General features: G+C 39.5%; 1 protein-coding gene across 5 annotated transcripts in view; it reads right to left on the bottom strand.

Annotated features, from left to right (window-relative positions):
- LARS2 (leucyl-tRNA synthetase 2, mitochondrial) overlaps window positions 1-16,891 on the bottom strand; it is a 158,164-nt gene that overhangs the window by 60,482 nt on the left and 80,791 nt on the right. The window lies entirely within an intron of this gene.

Genomic DNA, 16,891 nt, shown 5'->3' with positions numbered 1-16,891 from the left:
CTTTTCAATAAACTATTCTCTATGGTCTGAAGCTCATGCCATCCCTTTATTTGAAGATGAGGTACATTCTTTCAACAAATAAATTTAAAAGTAAATCATATATTTATAATAAGAGTCCAATTTTAAATTCCTAATTGCATTATGACTAATACAGGCAACATAACGATGCTTTATTTGTGTAGTGTTTTGTAATTCATAAAGTGCTTTTACACACATCTCTTCTCACACCCTCTGGGTAAGGTAGCTCACTTTCAGATTAATGAGCCCACGCTGTGAAAGGGTATAGCTTTCTCATGCAAGCCTGCAGGAAAGGACAAGTCAGGACTAAAACCCAGACCTTACTAACCGCATTCTTTTGCCTACAGTGCAGAGACTTACTCTATCGTGTGATAAACAACACAGAGCATTTTCTATACTTGTCATCTATCTATCCATCCATTCTCATTTATTCGGGAGAGCCTGCAAGCTTCAAGATCCAGAAATTTCTTCTGAGGCAGAAATTGTGGATTATGGACACCATCAAGTTGACCAGCAATGTGTTCATTCATTTGTTTATCCCTAGGAATGTATTAATTCCCCAACCCTAAACACAAGGACCTCATCTAGGCATTGGAGACTTGGGCATACACAAAGCAGGATGTGCCAGAGTCCCTAAAATGAAGTTTAAATAATGCACACATGGAGCCTGCTGCTATTAGTTGGGTAACTGATCAAAATGCAATGCCAAATGCTATTAGCATCAAAGAAGATGGGACACGGGTTGTGGAAATGAATCAACGGAAAAGAAAAATAGTGGGAGGGTAGGGAAGAAAAGTAACAGAGTGAAAACTAGGGAGAGATATAAAAGATTTGAGGGGTGGACCACAGAGGAGAAGGAAAGTCATAGGAAGTGGGTGGGTGAGGAAAGAAAAGCTCCAAAAAGAAAAGAAAGAAAGGGAAAAGAAGCACCTAAAGAGTGCCTGCCCAGCCCACAGTAGGGTGCAATGACCGATCAATAACAGGGTGAGCCTTCCTGCCATGGGGCTGTCAACCTTGAGAGAAAAGCAAAGGAAAGAGGGAACGGAGTTACACTAATATTAAAATAGAAACCAGACGTGTGTGCAAAATAGGAAAAGGAGAGCACTGGAAAGCCTCAGTGAAGAGCTCAAGCTGTCCTTTTAACACAACGTCACACTAAGGCTCAGTAAAGGCAGGTCCCCTTCCTTTTTGCTACCAATAGGAACCTAGCTGTGTGACACTTGGCATAATCCTTGTGCAGAGACCCAACTACCCAGCTCATGTTTATAGGTCATCTTCAACAAAATGATTCTAGGGTTCTCCCATTTCCGGACCATTAATCATGAAAGATAAAAATGTTTTTTATGAGGAAATGTCATCAATTAGAAACCGTGGGTATTTTATAGTCTACCTGGTCATTTGGAAAGGAGATCCACAAAAACCAAATAGCTGATGACAAAGATTCAGAAATATTTTAGGTAAGTTTTGAAACTTGATAATTCAGCATGACCTATACTTAAGCCAATTCATGATGTTGATGAAACCGTATTGCCCAATCTCCCAGGGCAGGATCAAGGAAAACCAGAGTTGCTAGTTTTAAGTAAAATAAGCAGATCAACATATGTCAATGCCATACATATATTCCAACATCTGTGCTTGTGAGATGGCTTTCCATAGGATACACAAAATGCTTTATGGGTCAAGTAAAGTTGCCCAAAAGGACCATTATGTTTCAGTATTTGCCTGAGTGAAAACTGACTTTTGAGAAGGTGGTAAAAGTCCTGCTTCAGGTTCCTGACTGTTCATTACTTCAATTAAAGTGGCTTTCTTTTGGTACAAACTATTATGTATAAAATAAATAAGCTACAAGGATATATTGCACTGCCCAAGGAATATAGCCAATATCTTATAATAACTATGAATGGAGTATAATCTATAAAAATTTTCAATCACTACCTTATACACCTGAAACTAACATAATATTGTAAATCAACTATACATCAAAAAAAAAAAAGTCAGAGCAAAGAGATTGGTTCAAGATGGCGGAATAGAAGGAGGTGCTCTCACTCTCTCTTGCAAGAACACCAGAACAACAACTAACTGCTGAACAATCATCGATAGGAAGACACTGGAACTCACCAAAAAACATACCCCACATCCAAAGACAAAGGAGAAGCCACAAAGAGATGGTAGGAGGGGCACAATCACAATAAAATCAAATTCCGTAACTGCTGAGTGGGTGACTCACAAATGGAGAACACTTATACCACAGAAGTCCACCCACTGGAATGAAGGTTCCGAGCCCTACGTCAGGCTTCCCAATCTGTGGGTCCGGCAACGGGAGGAGAATTCCTAGAGAATCATACTTTGAAGGCTAGTGGGATTCGATTGCAGGACTTCGACAGGATGGGGGGAAACAGAGACTCCACTCTTGGAGGGCACACACAAAGTAGTGTGCTCACTGGGACCAAGGGGAAGGAGCAGTGACCCCATAGGAGACTGAACCAGACCTACCTGCTAGTGTTGGAGGGTCTCCTGCAGAGGTTGGGTGGGGGGGTGGCTGTGTCTCACTGTGGACACAAGGACACTGGCAGCAGAAGTTCTGGAAAGTACTCCTTGGCGTGAGCCCTCCCAGAATCCGCCATTAGCCCCACCAAAGAGACCGGGTAGGCTCCAGTGTTGGGTCGCCTCAGGCCAAACAACCAACAGGGAGGGAACCCAGCCCCACCCATCAGCAGACAAGTGAATTAAAGTTGTACTGAGCTCAGCCCACCAAAGCAACAGCCAGCTCTACCCACCACCAGTCCCTCCCATCAGGAAACTTGCACAAGCCTCTCAGATAGCCTCATCCACCAGAGGGTAGACAGCAGAAGCAAGAAGAACTACAGTCCTGCAGCCTGTGGAACAAAAACCGCATTCACAGAAAGATAGACAAGATGAAAAGGCAGAGGTCTATGTACCAGATGAAGGAACAAGATAAAAACCCCAGAAAAACAACTAAATGAAGTGGAGATAGGAAACCTTCCAGAAAAAGAATTCAGAATAATGATAGTGAAGATGATCCAGGACCTCGGAAAAAGAACGGAGGCAAAGATCGAGAAGATTCAAGAAATGTTTAACAAAGACCTAGAAGAATTAAAGAACAAACAAGCAGAAATGAACAACACAATAACAGAAATGAAAACTACACTAGAAGGAATCAATAGCAGAATAACTGAGGCAGAAGAACGGATAAGTGACCTGGAAGACAGAATGGTGGAATTCACTGTTGCGGAACAGAATAAAGAAAAAAGAATGAAAAGAAATGAAGACAGCCTAAGAGACCTCTGGGACAACATTAAACACAACAACGTTCACATTATAGGGGTCCCAGAAGGAGAAGAGAGAGAGAAAGGACCAGAGAAAATATTTGAAGAGATTATAGTCGAAAACTTCCCTAACATGGAAAAGGAAATAGCCACCCAAGTCCAGGAAGGGCAGAGAGTCCCATACAGGATAAACCCAAGGAGAAACACGCCGAGACACATAGTAATCAAACTGGCAAAAATTAAAGACAAAGAAAAATTATTGAAAGCAGCAAGGGAAAAGAAACAAATAACATACAAGGGAACTCCCATAAGGTTAAAAGCTGCTTTCTCAGCAGAAACTCTACAAGCCAACAGGGAGTGGCATGATATACTTAAAGTGATGAAAGGGAAGAACCTACAACCAAGATTACTCTACCCAGCAAGGATCTCAATCAGATTTGATGGAGAATTCAAAAGCTTTAAAGACAAGCAAAAGCTAAGAGAATTCAGCATCACCAAACCAGCTCTACAACAAATGCTAAAGGAACTTCTCTAAGTGGGAAACACAAGAAAAGAAAAGGACCTATAAAAACAAACCCAAAACAATTAAGAAAATGGTCATAGGAACATACATATCGATAATTGCCTTAAACATGAATGGATTAAATGCTCCAACCAAAAGACACAGGCTTGCTGAATGGATACAAAAACAACACCCATATATATGCTGTCTACAAGAGACCCACTTCAGACCAAGGGACACATTCAGACTGAAACTGAGGGGATGAAAAAAGATATTCCATGCAAACGGAAATCAAAAGAAAGCTGGAGTAGCAATACTCATATCAGATAAAATAAAGAATGTTACAAGACACAAGGAAGGACACTACATAATGATCAAGGGATCAATCCAAGAAGAAGATATAACAATTATAAACATATATGCATCCAACATAGGAGCACCTCAATACATAATGCAACTGCTAACAGCTATAAAAGAGGAAATCGACAGTAACACAATAATAGTGGGGGACTTTAACACCTCACTTACACCAGTGGACAGATCACCCAAACAGAAAATTAATAAGGAAACACAAGCTTTAATGACACAATAGACCAGATAGATTTAATTGATATTTATAGGACATTCCATCCAAAAACAGCAGATTACACTTTCTTCTCAAGTGTGCACGGAACATTCTCCAGGATAGATCACATCTTGGGTCACAAATCAAGCCTCAGTAAATTTAAGAAAATTGAAATCATATCAAGCATCATTTCTGACCACAACGCTATGAGATTAGAAATGAATTACAGGGAAAAAAATGTAAAAAACATAAACACATGGAGGCTCAACAGTACGTTACTAAATAACCAAGAGATCACTGAAGAAATCAGAGGAAATCAAAAAATACCTAGAGACAAATGACAACGAAAACATGATGATCCAAAACCTATGGGATGCAGCAAAAGCAGTTCTAAGAGGGAAGTTTATAGCTATATACAAGCCTACCTCAAGAAACAAGAAAAATCTCAAATAAACAATCTAACCTTACACCTAAAGGAACTAGAGAAAGAAGAACAAACAAAACCCAACGTTAGCAGAAGGAAAGAAATCATAAAGATCAGAGAAGAAATAAATGAAATAGAAACAAAGAAAACAATAGCAAAGATCAATAAAACTAAAAGCTGGTTCTTTGAGAAGATAAACAAAATTGATAAACCATTAGCCAGACTCATCAAGAAAAAGAGGGAGAGGACTCAAATCAATAAAATTAGAAATGAAAAAGGAGAAGTTACAACAGACACCGCAGAAATACAAAACATCTTAAGAGACTACTACAAGCAACTCTATGCCAATAAAATGGACAACCTAGAAGAAATGGACAAATTCTTAGAAAGGTATAACCTTCCAAGACTGAACTAGGAAGAAACAGAAAATATGAACAGACCAATCACAAGGAATGAAATTGAAACTGTGATGAAAAATCTTCCAACAAACAAAAGTCCAGGACCAGATGGCTTCACAGGTGAATTCTATCAAACATTTAGAGAAGAGCTAACACCCATCCTTCTCAAACTCTTCCAAAAAACTGCAGAGGAAGGAACACTCCCACACTCATTCTATGAGGCCACCATCACCCTGATACCAAAACCAGACAAAGATACTACAAAAAAAGAAAATTACAGACCAGTATCACTGATGAATATAGATGCAAAAATCCTCAACAAAATACTAGCAAACAGAATCCAACAACATATTAAAAGGATCATACACCATGATCAAGTGGGATTTACCCCAGGGATGCAAGGATTCTTCAATATATGCAAATCAATCAATGTGATACACCATATTAACAAACTGAAGAATAAAAACCATATGATCATCTCAACAGATGCAGAAAAAGCTTTTGACAGATTTCAACACCCATTTAGGATAAAATCTCTCCAGAAAGTGGGCACAGAGGGAACCTACCTCAACATAATAAAGGCCATATACAACAAACCCACAGCAAACATCATTCTCAATGGTCAAAAACTGAAAGCATTTCCTCTAAGATCAGGAAAAAGACAAGGATGTCCACTCTCGCCACTATTATTCAGCATTGTTTTGGAAGTCCTAGCCATGGCAATCAGAGAAGAAAAGGAATACAAATTGGAAAAGAAGAAGTACAACTGTCACTGTTTGCAGATGACATGATACTATACATAGAGAATCCTAAAGATGCCACCAGAAAACTACTAGAGCTAATCAGTGAATTTGGTAAAGTTGCAGGATACAAAATTAATGCACAGAAACCTCTTGCATTCCTACACACTAAAGATGAAAAATTTGAAAGAGAAATTATGGAAACACTCCCACTTACCATTGCAACAAAAAGAATAAAATACCTAGGAATAAACCTACCTAGGGAGACAAAAGACCTGCATGCAGAAAACTATAAGACATTGTTGAAAGAAATTAAAGATGATACCAACAGATGGAGAGATATACCATGTTCCTGGATTGGAAGAATCAATATTGTGAAAATGACTATTCTACCCAAAGCAATCTACAGATTCAATGCAATCCCTATCAAATTACCAATGGCATTTTTTACAGAACTAGAACAAAAAATCTTAAAATTCGTATGGAGACACAAAAGACCCTGAATAGCCAAAGCAATCTTGAGGGAAAAAAACGGAGCTGGAGGAATCAGACTCCCTGACTTCAGACTATACTACAAAGCAACAGTAATCAAGACAATATGGTACTGGCACAAAAACAGAAATATAGATCAATGGAACAGGAGAGAAAGCCCAGAGATAAACCCACACACTTATGGTCAACTAATCTAAGACAAAGGAGGCAAAGATATACAATGGAGAAAAGACAGTCTCTTCAATAAGTGGTGCTGGGAAAACTGGACAGCTACATGTAAAAGAATGAAATTAGAACACTCCCTAACACCATACACAAAAATAAACTCAAAATGGATTAAAGACCTAAATGTAAGACCAGACACTATAAAACTCTTAGAGGAAAACATAGGAAGAACAATCTATGACATAAATCACAGCAAGATCCTTTTTGACCCACCTCCTAGAGTAATGGAAATAAAAACAAAAATAAACAAATGGGACCTAATGAAACTTCAAAGCTTTTGCACAGCAAAGGAAACCATAAACAAGACGAAAAGACCACCCTCAGAATGGGAGAAAATATTTGCAAACAGATCAACCGACAAAGGATTAATCTCCAAAATATATAAACAGCTCATGCAGCTCCATATTAAAAAAACAAACAACCTAATCCAAAAATGGGCAGAAGACCTAAATAGACATTTCTGCAAAGAGCACATACAGATGGCCAAGAAGCACATGAAAAGCTGCTGAACATCACTGATTATTAGAGAAATGCAAATCAAAACTACAATGAGGTATCACCTCACACCAGTTAGAATGGCCATCATCAGAAAATCTACAAACAACAAATGCTGGAGAGGGTGTGGAGAAAAGGGAACCCTCTTGCACTGTTGGTGGGAATGTCAATTGATACAGCCACTATGGAGAACAGTATGGAGGTTCCTTAAAAACTAAAAATAGAACTACCATACGACCCAGCAATCCCACTACCGGGCATATACCCTGAGAAAACCATAATTCAAAAAGAGTCATGTACCAAAATGTTCATTGCAGCTCTATTTACAATAGCCAGGACATGGAAGCAACCTAAGTGTCCATCATCGGATGAATGGATAAAGAAGATGTGGCACATATATACAATGGAATATTACTCAGCCATAAAAAGAAATGAAATGGAGGTATTTGTAATGCGGTGGATGGAGTTAGAGTCTGTCATACAGAGTGAAGTAAGTCAGAAAGAGAAAAACAAATACAGTATGCTAACACATATATATGGAATCTAAGGAAAAAAAAAAAAAAGGTCATGAAGAACCTAGTGGCAAGATGGGAATAAAGACAGAGACCTACTAAAGAATGGACTTGAGGATATGGGGAGGGGGAGGGGTGAGATGTGACAGGGTGAGAGAGTGTCATGGACATATATACACTACCAAATGTAAAATAGATAGCTAGTGGGAAGCAGCCGCATAGCACAGGGAGATCAGCTCGGTGCTTTGTGACCACCTGGGGGGGTGGGATGGGGAGGGTGGGAGGGAGGGAGATGCAGGAGGGAGGAAATATGGGAACGTGTGTATATGTGTAGCTGATTCACTTTGTTATAAAGCAGAAACTAACACACCGTTGTGAAGCAATTATACTTCAATAAAGATGTTTAAAAAAAAAGAAAAAAACTAAAAATAGAATTACCATATGACCCAGCAATCCCACTCCTGGGCATATACCCAGAGAAGACCATAATTCAAAAAGACACATGCACCCCAGTGTTCATTGTAGCACTATTTACAATAGCCAGGTCATGAAAGCAACCAAAATGCCCATCGACAGATGAATTGATAAAGAAGATGTGGTACATATATACAATGGCATATTACTCAGCCATAAAAAGGAACGAAATTGGGTCATTTGTAGAGACGTGGATGAATCTATAGAGACTGCCATACAGAGTGAAGTAAGTCAGAAAGAGAAATACAAAGATTGCATATTAACACATATATGTGGAACCTAGAAAAATGGTACAGATGAACCGGTTTGCAGGGCAGAAATTGAGACACAGATGTAGAGAACAAACGTATGGACACCAAGGGGGGAAAGCAGCGGTGGGTGGGGGTGGCGGTGTGACGAATTGAGAGATTGGGATTGACATGTATACACTAATACGTATAAAATGGATAACTAATAGGAACCTGCTGTATAAGAAAATAAATAAAATAAAATTCAAAAAAAATTAAAGCAACAATCACACAGTGTATAAGTAGTTCCTTTTGTATAAAGAAAAAAAAAAGTCAATAAAATTTATTGTAATGTTAAAAAAAAAGAAGTGGCCTTCTTTCAGTTTCTCAAAAATACCAAGCCTGCCTCATGGCCTTGGCACAGGCTATGTTCTTACCCTGAAACACCATTTCCTCACCCTCTGTACGGTGGCTGCTGAGTCTCCCCATCTAAAGTGGTGGCCCTATCATTCTCCTTGCTCTTCCCACATCCCTAATGGTCCATTTCTTCTCTAGTCTGTTTGATTGCTTGTTGATGGTCTGGCTCCTTCTCTGCATTATAAGCTCCCTGAGAGTTCTGTTCACCAGTATAAACTCAGCACCTATAGTTTCTGATATATAATAGGTATTTTGAATAAGTGAAAAAAAAAATGAGAAATGGGCCTCCTGCCAAGGTAATGTAGAAACCAACCCTTTCCCCTCCTCTTTTCCCTGATAATGATGAGGAAGCCTACCTCTAATAACCTGGATCAGCCAAGGCTCTGGTTTCAATAGACCTGTCCCAGGGGACACACTGCTGACCATGGACAGGTGGCCTTGTCCTCCCGCGGCACAGCCAACAGGAACCTGGCTCTTCAGTGGGCCCCTTGGTGGCCTTTCAGTTTCATTGGTGTCCCTCTCTTTCCCTCCCTCAGGGATCTCAAGAGGCCTCAATTCCATGATTTTAAGTCTGCAAACTTTCTGCTTTAAGAGAAAGTTACAAAAGTCCAAAAAAAAAAAAATTGATACAGATTTATTTATTTATTTAATACAGGTTTATTTTTAAATGTGACTTTTGGGGTATTTAAAAATCACTCATAAGGACTTCCTTGGTGCTTTAGCGGTTAAGACTCTGTGCCCCCAATGCAAGGGGCCTGGGTTCGACCCCTGGTCAGGGAACTAGATCCCGCATGCTACAACTAAAAGATCCCATACGCTGCGATGAAGATCCCTGGTGCCGCAACCAAGACCCAGTGCAGCCAAATAAATAAATATTAAAAAAAAATCACTCGTAGAGGTGGCCGTAAGGCAGCGTAAGATCATGAGTCATTGAAGAAAAGTTGAATTATATTCCATATGTAGTTTATATATATTTAGTTGGATACAAATTCCTTGGAAACTAACCATATATGTAAAGGTACCTATAAACACACTCAGCTAAGGAGAATATTTACTTGACTGAAAGAGCCTATTCCCAAAATCTTTCAGGTAAACCATAGTTTCTCCATATTTTCCCTTCTTGGCTGACATAAATGGAACATGAGCTTGCAAAGCTACACATACATGTAACATTTTAAGAATGCTACAAAACAAATATTAGAAACATGGAGTTTCTGTTACTGACAGCACAGACTTGAAAAGTCGAACAACTAATTTTAGCATAACCCAGAGGTTAATGGGATTTCTGGGATTCGATCTTTGATATACTATCCTAAAGATGCATGAGAGATAAAAATGAGTCAGTTGGTAAGAACTGCAATGTAAACTTCATCTAAAATAAGGCTTTCTTAGAAATTCTTTCGAAAGAAACCAGCTGCTATGGACATTAGAAGATGGCATGTGGTATCTCAATTATGAATGGAATCATGTACCAAAGTTTCCATGTTCCCATCCACTTCAATTATAATATGGCCACTGAGCTCCCTTGTAGAAGACATTGTGTTTCGTGTAATAAAAGGTGCCAGGAAATCCAGAGAACACAGGCACATGCTGAACTGCCCCATGAGTGTTCAATCGGCAAAACCCAGGAAACTATGGGCCAAACAGCCCAGGTCCTTCAACTGATAAATTGTAAGAAAAGGAAAGGGATAAAGAGGGAAACCTGTAGATTAAAGTACTTGAAAGACATCAAATTTAAAAAGTGAAGGTAGGAATAAACTATACTCTCTAGGGAGGCACATTTAGGTGATAAAACTATAGAGAAATGTGAGGACGTGACTATCTAAAAGTTAGGATAGTAGCTACTTTGGGGCTAGGGAGGCACTAATGTTGAGATGAGGCATGTAGAGGGCTTCTGGAGTGCTCTGGCAAGATCCACTATCTTGACCTACAAGGGCGGCTGCTTTAAAATAATTCAAAAGCTATACATTTGTTTTATATGGTTATCTGCATTTTATAATAAAAATGTAAAAACAAAACAAAAACTTACTACTAAGTTTGGTATTACATAGGTCACAACTCTTATCCCACATTGTTCCCAGAGTATGGCATAGAGAAATGTTGGCCTGTGATCTCTATGATTCAAGTGCAAACTCTCTTGTTTTTCTTTAAACCCCACAAAGGGCCTGACCTAGAGCCTAGGACTGTGTCTTGAACTGGGCAAATGCTCATTAAATTCCCATTTAATTCCCTCCACTCAAGGGAGAGTCTCAGAGAGCAAGCAGTACAACAGAACCAGATCACCAGGCATCTAGGGAAGGAAGTAGTAACCTTTGTAGAACACTTCCTATGTAGCAGGCACTTTTATGTATGTTGCCTCATTTAATCTTCACAACAGGACAAGTCAAGAAGTATTATCTCCACCTCACAGATGAGAAAACAAGTCTCAGAAATTTCCTCTAAGTCACTCCAGAAGTATGGGGTGGAACAGTGAAAAAGCACTGGCAGCAAGGTTGTAGCTTGACTCCTAAGTTCATACGCATTCCTATACTCTACTATGGCAATGACTACTCTCCAGCAGAGGTCCTTAATCCAGCTTTTCCCACATCCATATTTCATATAGTTTTGGCTTATCATTCTCTAAGTTAAAAGAGACACTATTAGAGATCTGCCTGCTTCTATTATCCTATTTATATTTTTATTTTTTCCTGGAAAGAAGACTCTGGTTATAGAGTCATAGGACTGGGGTTGTGATCAAATTCCCTTTCTTCAGATAAGGACACAAAGGCTCCAGAGGTTTAGCAAGCTGCCCAACATCACTTAGCTAATTGGAGTGAAGCTAAAAACTCATTCCTCAGGCCTCATTTAACTACAATGCATCTTCCTCAGAACCTTTCTCCCCAACTGCGCAGTGAACTTCTATTGTTTAGGCTGCCCAGCGCCTGAAGTCTCTTCTTCTTGGGGTGGGGGCAGGGAGGGGAATTGCAAGATGGGGTGAGTGGCAGGGCCCCACCACCAACTATGGAAGCTAGAAAGGGGGTGCTTTTCCCATCCCAATCTCCTCCTCTGTGGAAGCTAAACAAATAGTGTAACCAATCATAGGCTCAGTACAATTGGAACACTGAGGGGACCCAGAGGCACAGGGTCAACTGGTTTAAATGCCACACCAGAACTGAGAGGCTGGAGATGCTGGTACCAAGGGCAGCAATGACTTAACCAGACCATTCCTAGGACAAGGTTTCAGCTGTGCCCTTGTTCTCCCTGATTCCTGCCTGGGCCTGGGTCCCCTGCCTTCCCATCCAACTGTGAGGAACCTGATCCTCTTCTGACCAATTCCTTTTTGGCTTAAGTTAACCAGAGTAACTTTAGGTTGTTTCAACCAAGTTTCCTAACTAATAATGGATTTAAAAAGTTTCAACATCCTGATGTATATCTATATTAGCTGAAACTATACTGTCTGATATCATTGTAGCAAAAGTGTAAAATCTTGAATATATTAATTATATATTAATGTTAGAAAAATAAAACAATGTTAATAAACTATTATTCAATCTTCTGATACAATTATATATTTTAGAAAGCTTTTCAATTTATGCAGCAATTTAAGGGGTCTTAAATGCCAACAAGCACGTAACTAGGGCATTATGAACTCAGAATGACCCTCGGCTTTTCCTCTCCAAGGATCAGTGAGACTCCATTTAACTTCAAAGCAAACCTATGTGTGGTATCACGGGATCTGATGTCTTTCCATCAGATAAAACCCACGTTACATGATCTGAAGGTTAGCCCCAACTCCCACTCCATCCTTTCCTGCCACAGAAAATTCGGAGCTGATGGGGTCCATTTCTGACACACTTTACGCCCCTCCCTTCCCCTGCATTACTGAGCCGCAGTTTACAAACCCTCTCATTGTGTTTTTCTTCTAGATTGAACTGTCAAAGCTGGAATATTTCCTATGGAGGTGCTTTGCTTAAAATATTCAGATCGTGATGAGGACAAAAGATTCAAATAGAATGAAATGTGAATGTTTTGATATGCTAATTGTGGCAGGGAAAAAAGTCCGCCTGCTGAAAACCTTACCAAATCTATGAATATTTTTTAAAAATCAAAAGAAATGAAAAAGAAAAAATGAAACCAAAACCTCTTGAGAATAACCCAGGCAAGCCCTTTTTAGTCCCCACTATAAAATAAACTCATTATTCACGACTGAATTTTGAGGAACAGGGCTCCAGAAAGTCACCTGCCCAACACCTTCCAACAAGCTCCCCTCAGCCTAGGGCTGGCCCCACCAAGTCTCCACCAGAACAAGAAAAGCCTGGTGAGCATTTACAGTGCTACAGTTGTTCAATGCAAAGAAACTGTTTTTCATTTGTTTGTTGGGATTTTTGTTGAGATTATATCCTTTTGTGATGGTTTGCAATTACAGTGACAGTAGATGGTATTCATCTCAAGTCCTTACATGGCCAGTTGGCAGTGCCGCCCGTCCCCACTCTGGCCAACCTCAATTTATAGAAATCTTACTGGCGCATAGAATCCAAAAACTTGGGGAAGTACCAGGTTTTGAGACTCTTTATTTAAAGTGCTATGAAAGCCCTTTCAAATAAAATCGGAGGGAACCCAATATCTAAGAGTTGAAAGCTGAACTATTCTAGGAGATGCCCTGCTCTCTCCTCGAACCCTCTACATCAACTCCCAAGGCTTGGGCACAACTTGGAAACCATTAATTATTCAACTCCCTTCACTTAATTAATGAAAAAATGGCTCACTCGACCAAGTCAACAGCAGACCCCAAATAATGAATTCACCAGATCTGATTTTTCTGGGGCCATCATGCTCAGTTTTCAGGCATCTTTCTGTAAATTAAAAAAAAAGACAACCTCTTCTATATGCAAAACCTAGAAATGAACAACGTGAATGGGCCCCTCATTCAATTTTTACAAATAATTATTGTATTTAATACTCAGCTGGAGTCAAATTGTAAAGTTTCCCTGTGGTTATTATTTAGCGTATATAGAAGTACTATGGTTAGGATTAGGGGGGACTTATTATAATCATTTCACTAGGATAAGTCTGAAAAGACGGCCACTGTTGCTCCATAGGTACAGTGCGTGACTGAAGATGCTTTCAGAAGTTGAAACAACACTGTACAGGAATGAGTCTCAGTGTGAGCCCGTGTTTAGGAGCATGTACCATCAGGAGATGGGCTGAAGCAAACATCCAACTGAAAAGGCTTTAGTAATACAAAATAGAATCAGGAATAAGAAAGAGGAAGATCAAAACTACAAAGCTGGGGATAAAAAGAGGATTAGATATAACACGGCTAATCTGACTGTTTCTTCAAAGAAGCAGAAATAATGCCAGGAATAAATCCATACTTCCCAAGAGAAGACAGGATGTGAGCTAAAGCATGAAGAACAAGGTGCAACAGGACCGTAAATAAGAATTCTAGAAGACGTGGTTTTAAAAACATGACACATTTTAAAGACCTTGATAAAAAAAAAAAAAAAAAAGTTTAGGCAAACTGAGAAATATAGACCTTTTAAAACAAGTGGATTTATTAGCTACTAAGGGGAAAGTTGAGAAACTGGAACCTTGAGAGCTGGCTACAGATTTGAGACAGGACTTAATGAGATTTAATTAAAATGGACATTTTTTTAAAAGCTTAACACTTAGCCTTCTTCTGAATCAGTATGATTTGATTAGCAATTATTTTTGAACGATAATTTGTCTGTATTTTTTCTAAAACTTATTATTGTTGCCAAGATTTCTTTTTTCTTTTTGTTTCTGGAATCATCTCAGTGCAATTACTCCAAAGACACAGTATATATTTGAGTTGTAATAAAGGAAAGTCAATTCTGGAGGCAGTAAGATGCTTAAAAAATCTAGATGTCTCCTCTGGAATATTCTAGAGGAATAAACTCTCTCACATCCTAGTCTCCCTCTTCTGCTTTGGCTCTGGCACGAAGTTGTGCATGAAGATTATAGACACATTAAAAAGCTCTGGTATGATGTTTACCTTGTTTAACTCTCTCTTTTTGATGGTTCTACTTTAACCTCTCTTCTGCAATATAATATGCATTTCTAGCAAAATCCATTTGTTGTGGCATCTCAATGTAAAACATTTATTTACAAATACAGTTGTGCTATCCAAGGGTCTCAATTCCAGTGAAGTAGCTATTAACCCAGAAGGGAAATAATCAGTTCTAAGCAAGGCACCCTGCAAATGATGTATGACTTGCCAACAATGTATGGGTCATGGGACTGCAGAGGCAAAAGGCGAAGAGGCACCAAGCAGCCCATGCTTACATCAAGGGTGTATCTCAGAGCCATGTGAAAAGGAGGAACAAACCAAGTGCTATTAAATAGATTCCAAATAGCTGGAAAGAAGAAAGTGCTTTCTGGGTATGACCAGCATGGATGGCCCAGTGTGCATGCTCTGTGGGAAAGGATGTGGTGAAGGAAACCAGGAAGCTACAGTGGCAGCCAGATTGACTAATCTCTTCTTACTCATGTATCAACTCAGGCCACACATCAGCCTTTTTGTTTTTTCCCTCTGTCTCAGGTAACCCACTTTTTCAGCAGCAAAATGATTTAAATTCCACTAACTTCTAAGAGGTGGTGACTATAGGTTCTGAAATGTCACCACCAAAACCTAAGAGTGCAGATGACAGAGGACAAACTCTCTCAGTGACAGAGCCACCTGTCAGATGAGACAGCTTCTGATTCCCAGAGGCCACCCACATCACCTCACTGCCCATGTCTCCACAGTACAAGAGAGAGGCTGTAACTGTACCCCTTAGGAGGAGGGAGAAATTAAATCACTATCCTGCAAACAGAACACGGTACACAGTCCAATCTGTGGCACTAGGCTACCCTTGCCTGAAAAGGTGCTTTTGTTTCGAGAAAGGGGAGTTTTGGGAGCAACACTAAGAGCTTTTATTGGTCTAATTAAGGAAAACAAAATGGGGACAGCAGTCCCAGGGGACATTCTGCTCAAATGCCTTCGACCTGGAAGCCTGCTTATAAACTTAAAACTTGCAAGAACATAAGACCATCCCTTTCCAAGACACTCAGGTCTAAAGAAGATGTGTAAATAAATGCTGACATAATCCTGTTGTCAGGCTGTTTTGTTTTATGATTATCAAAATAACAGTAATCATTATGGAAAATTTGGAAAAGACAGAAAAGGATGGGGAAAAAAATTACAGTTACCCAAAATCAACTTAAGCACCCAGGGAGATCACTATTAATATTTGTTCTATATCCTTCCATCCTATTTATATCCCATCTTCCAGTGATAGAGATACATATTTTCCCCACAAATTCTGAAATTGAGACATGTCTTACAATCAATGGTGTCTTTGATTGAGCATTTTTCATTCTCAGTGGAGCATAAAATTTAAAACCAATCGTGTGTTAGAACTGATAAAACAGTATGAGTGTGTGTACTTGTGCATATGTTTTTACACAGTTAAAATTATGCTGTTAATATACTGTTTTTAAATGACTAGAGTTTGCATTTTACCAGAGTTCACAACTTACTACAGCTCTAGAAGGAATTAAATCTCTTTTTTAAGCAATTCTGACACTCAGAATCAGCCACCCTGGAATAGTAAGCAAAATAAATAGAGGAATGGAAAGATACTGTGGAAAATTGTCCCTTTCTATAAGAAAACACATTCTGAAAAACAAAACGGAACAATATAATGTGGATATGTATGTATCTGCTAATGTCTGTTCGCTTCCTTAATAGCAGTGGAAGCCACTGGATCAGTCTCAGTGTTCTCCGAGCAGCTGGGTTTAGAAAGCCCTGGGGTAAGGAAAGGGCACTGGATTAGAGAATAATGACATAAAACATGACACTGCTCAAGCTCTGAGGCCAACAAGCCAATTCCATCAAGAACAAACTAGAAAAGCTCTAATCACTGTACTTTCCGTTATCTGGCCATTTGTGCCCTCTCCCTGTACCTATAACATTTCCTAACTTGCATTAGCTGCCTTCCTGCAACACTCACCCTCCGACTGTCTGCCCTCTGCACGTGGTTGTCGGAAATGCTTGGTTGCTTGGGAACTAGTGCTCAAGAGCAGGCGGACGAAACACAGGCCTAGGGCTTTGGAGACTCAAGTTGGGTCCTG

The sequence above is a fragment of the Balaenoptera musculus genome, chromosome 11, assembly GCF_009873245.2.
Source record: "Balaenoptera musculus isolate JJ_BM4_2016_0621 chromosome 11, mBalMus1.pri.v3, whole genome shotgun sequence".
NCBI lineage: Eukaryota > Metazoa > Chordata > Mammalia > Artiodactyla > Balaenopteridae > Balaenoptera > Balaenoptera musculus.
This window is presented reverse-complemented; position numbering and strand designations above follow the sequence as displayed.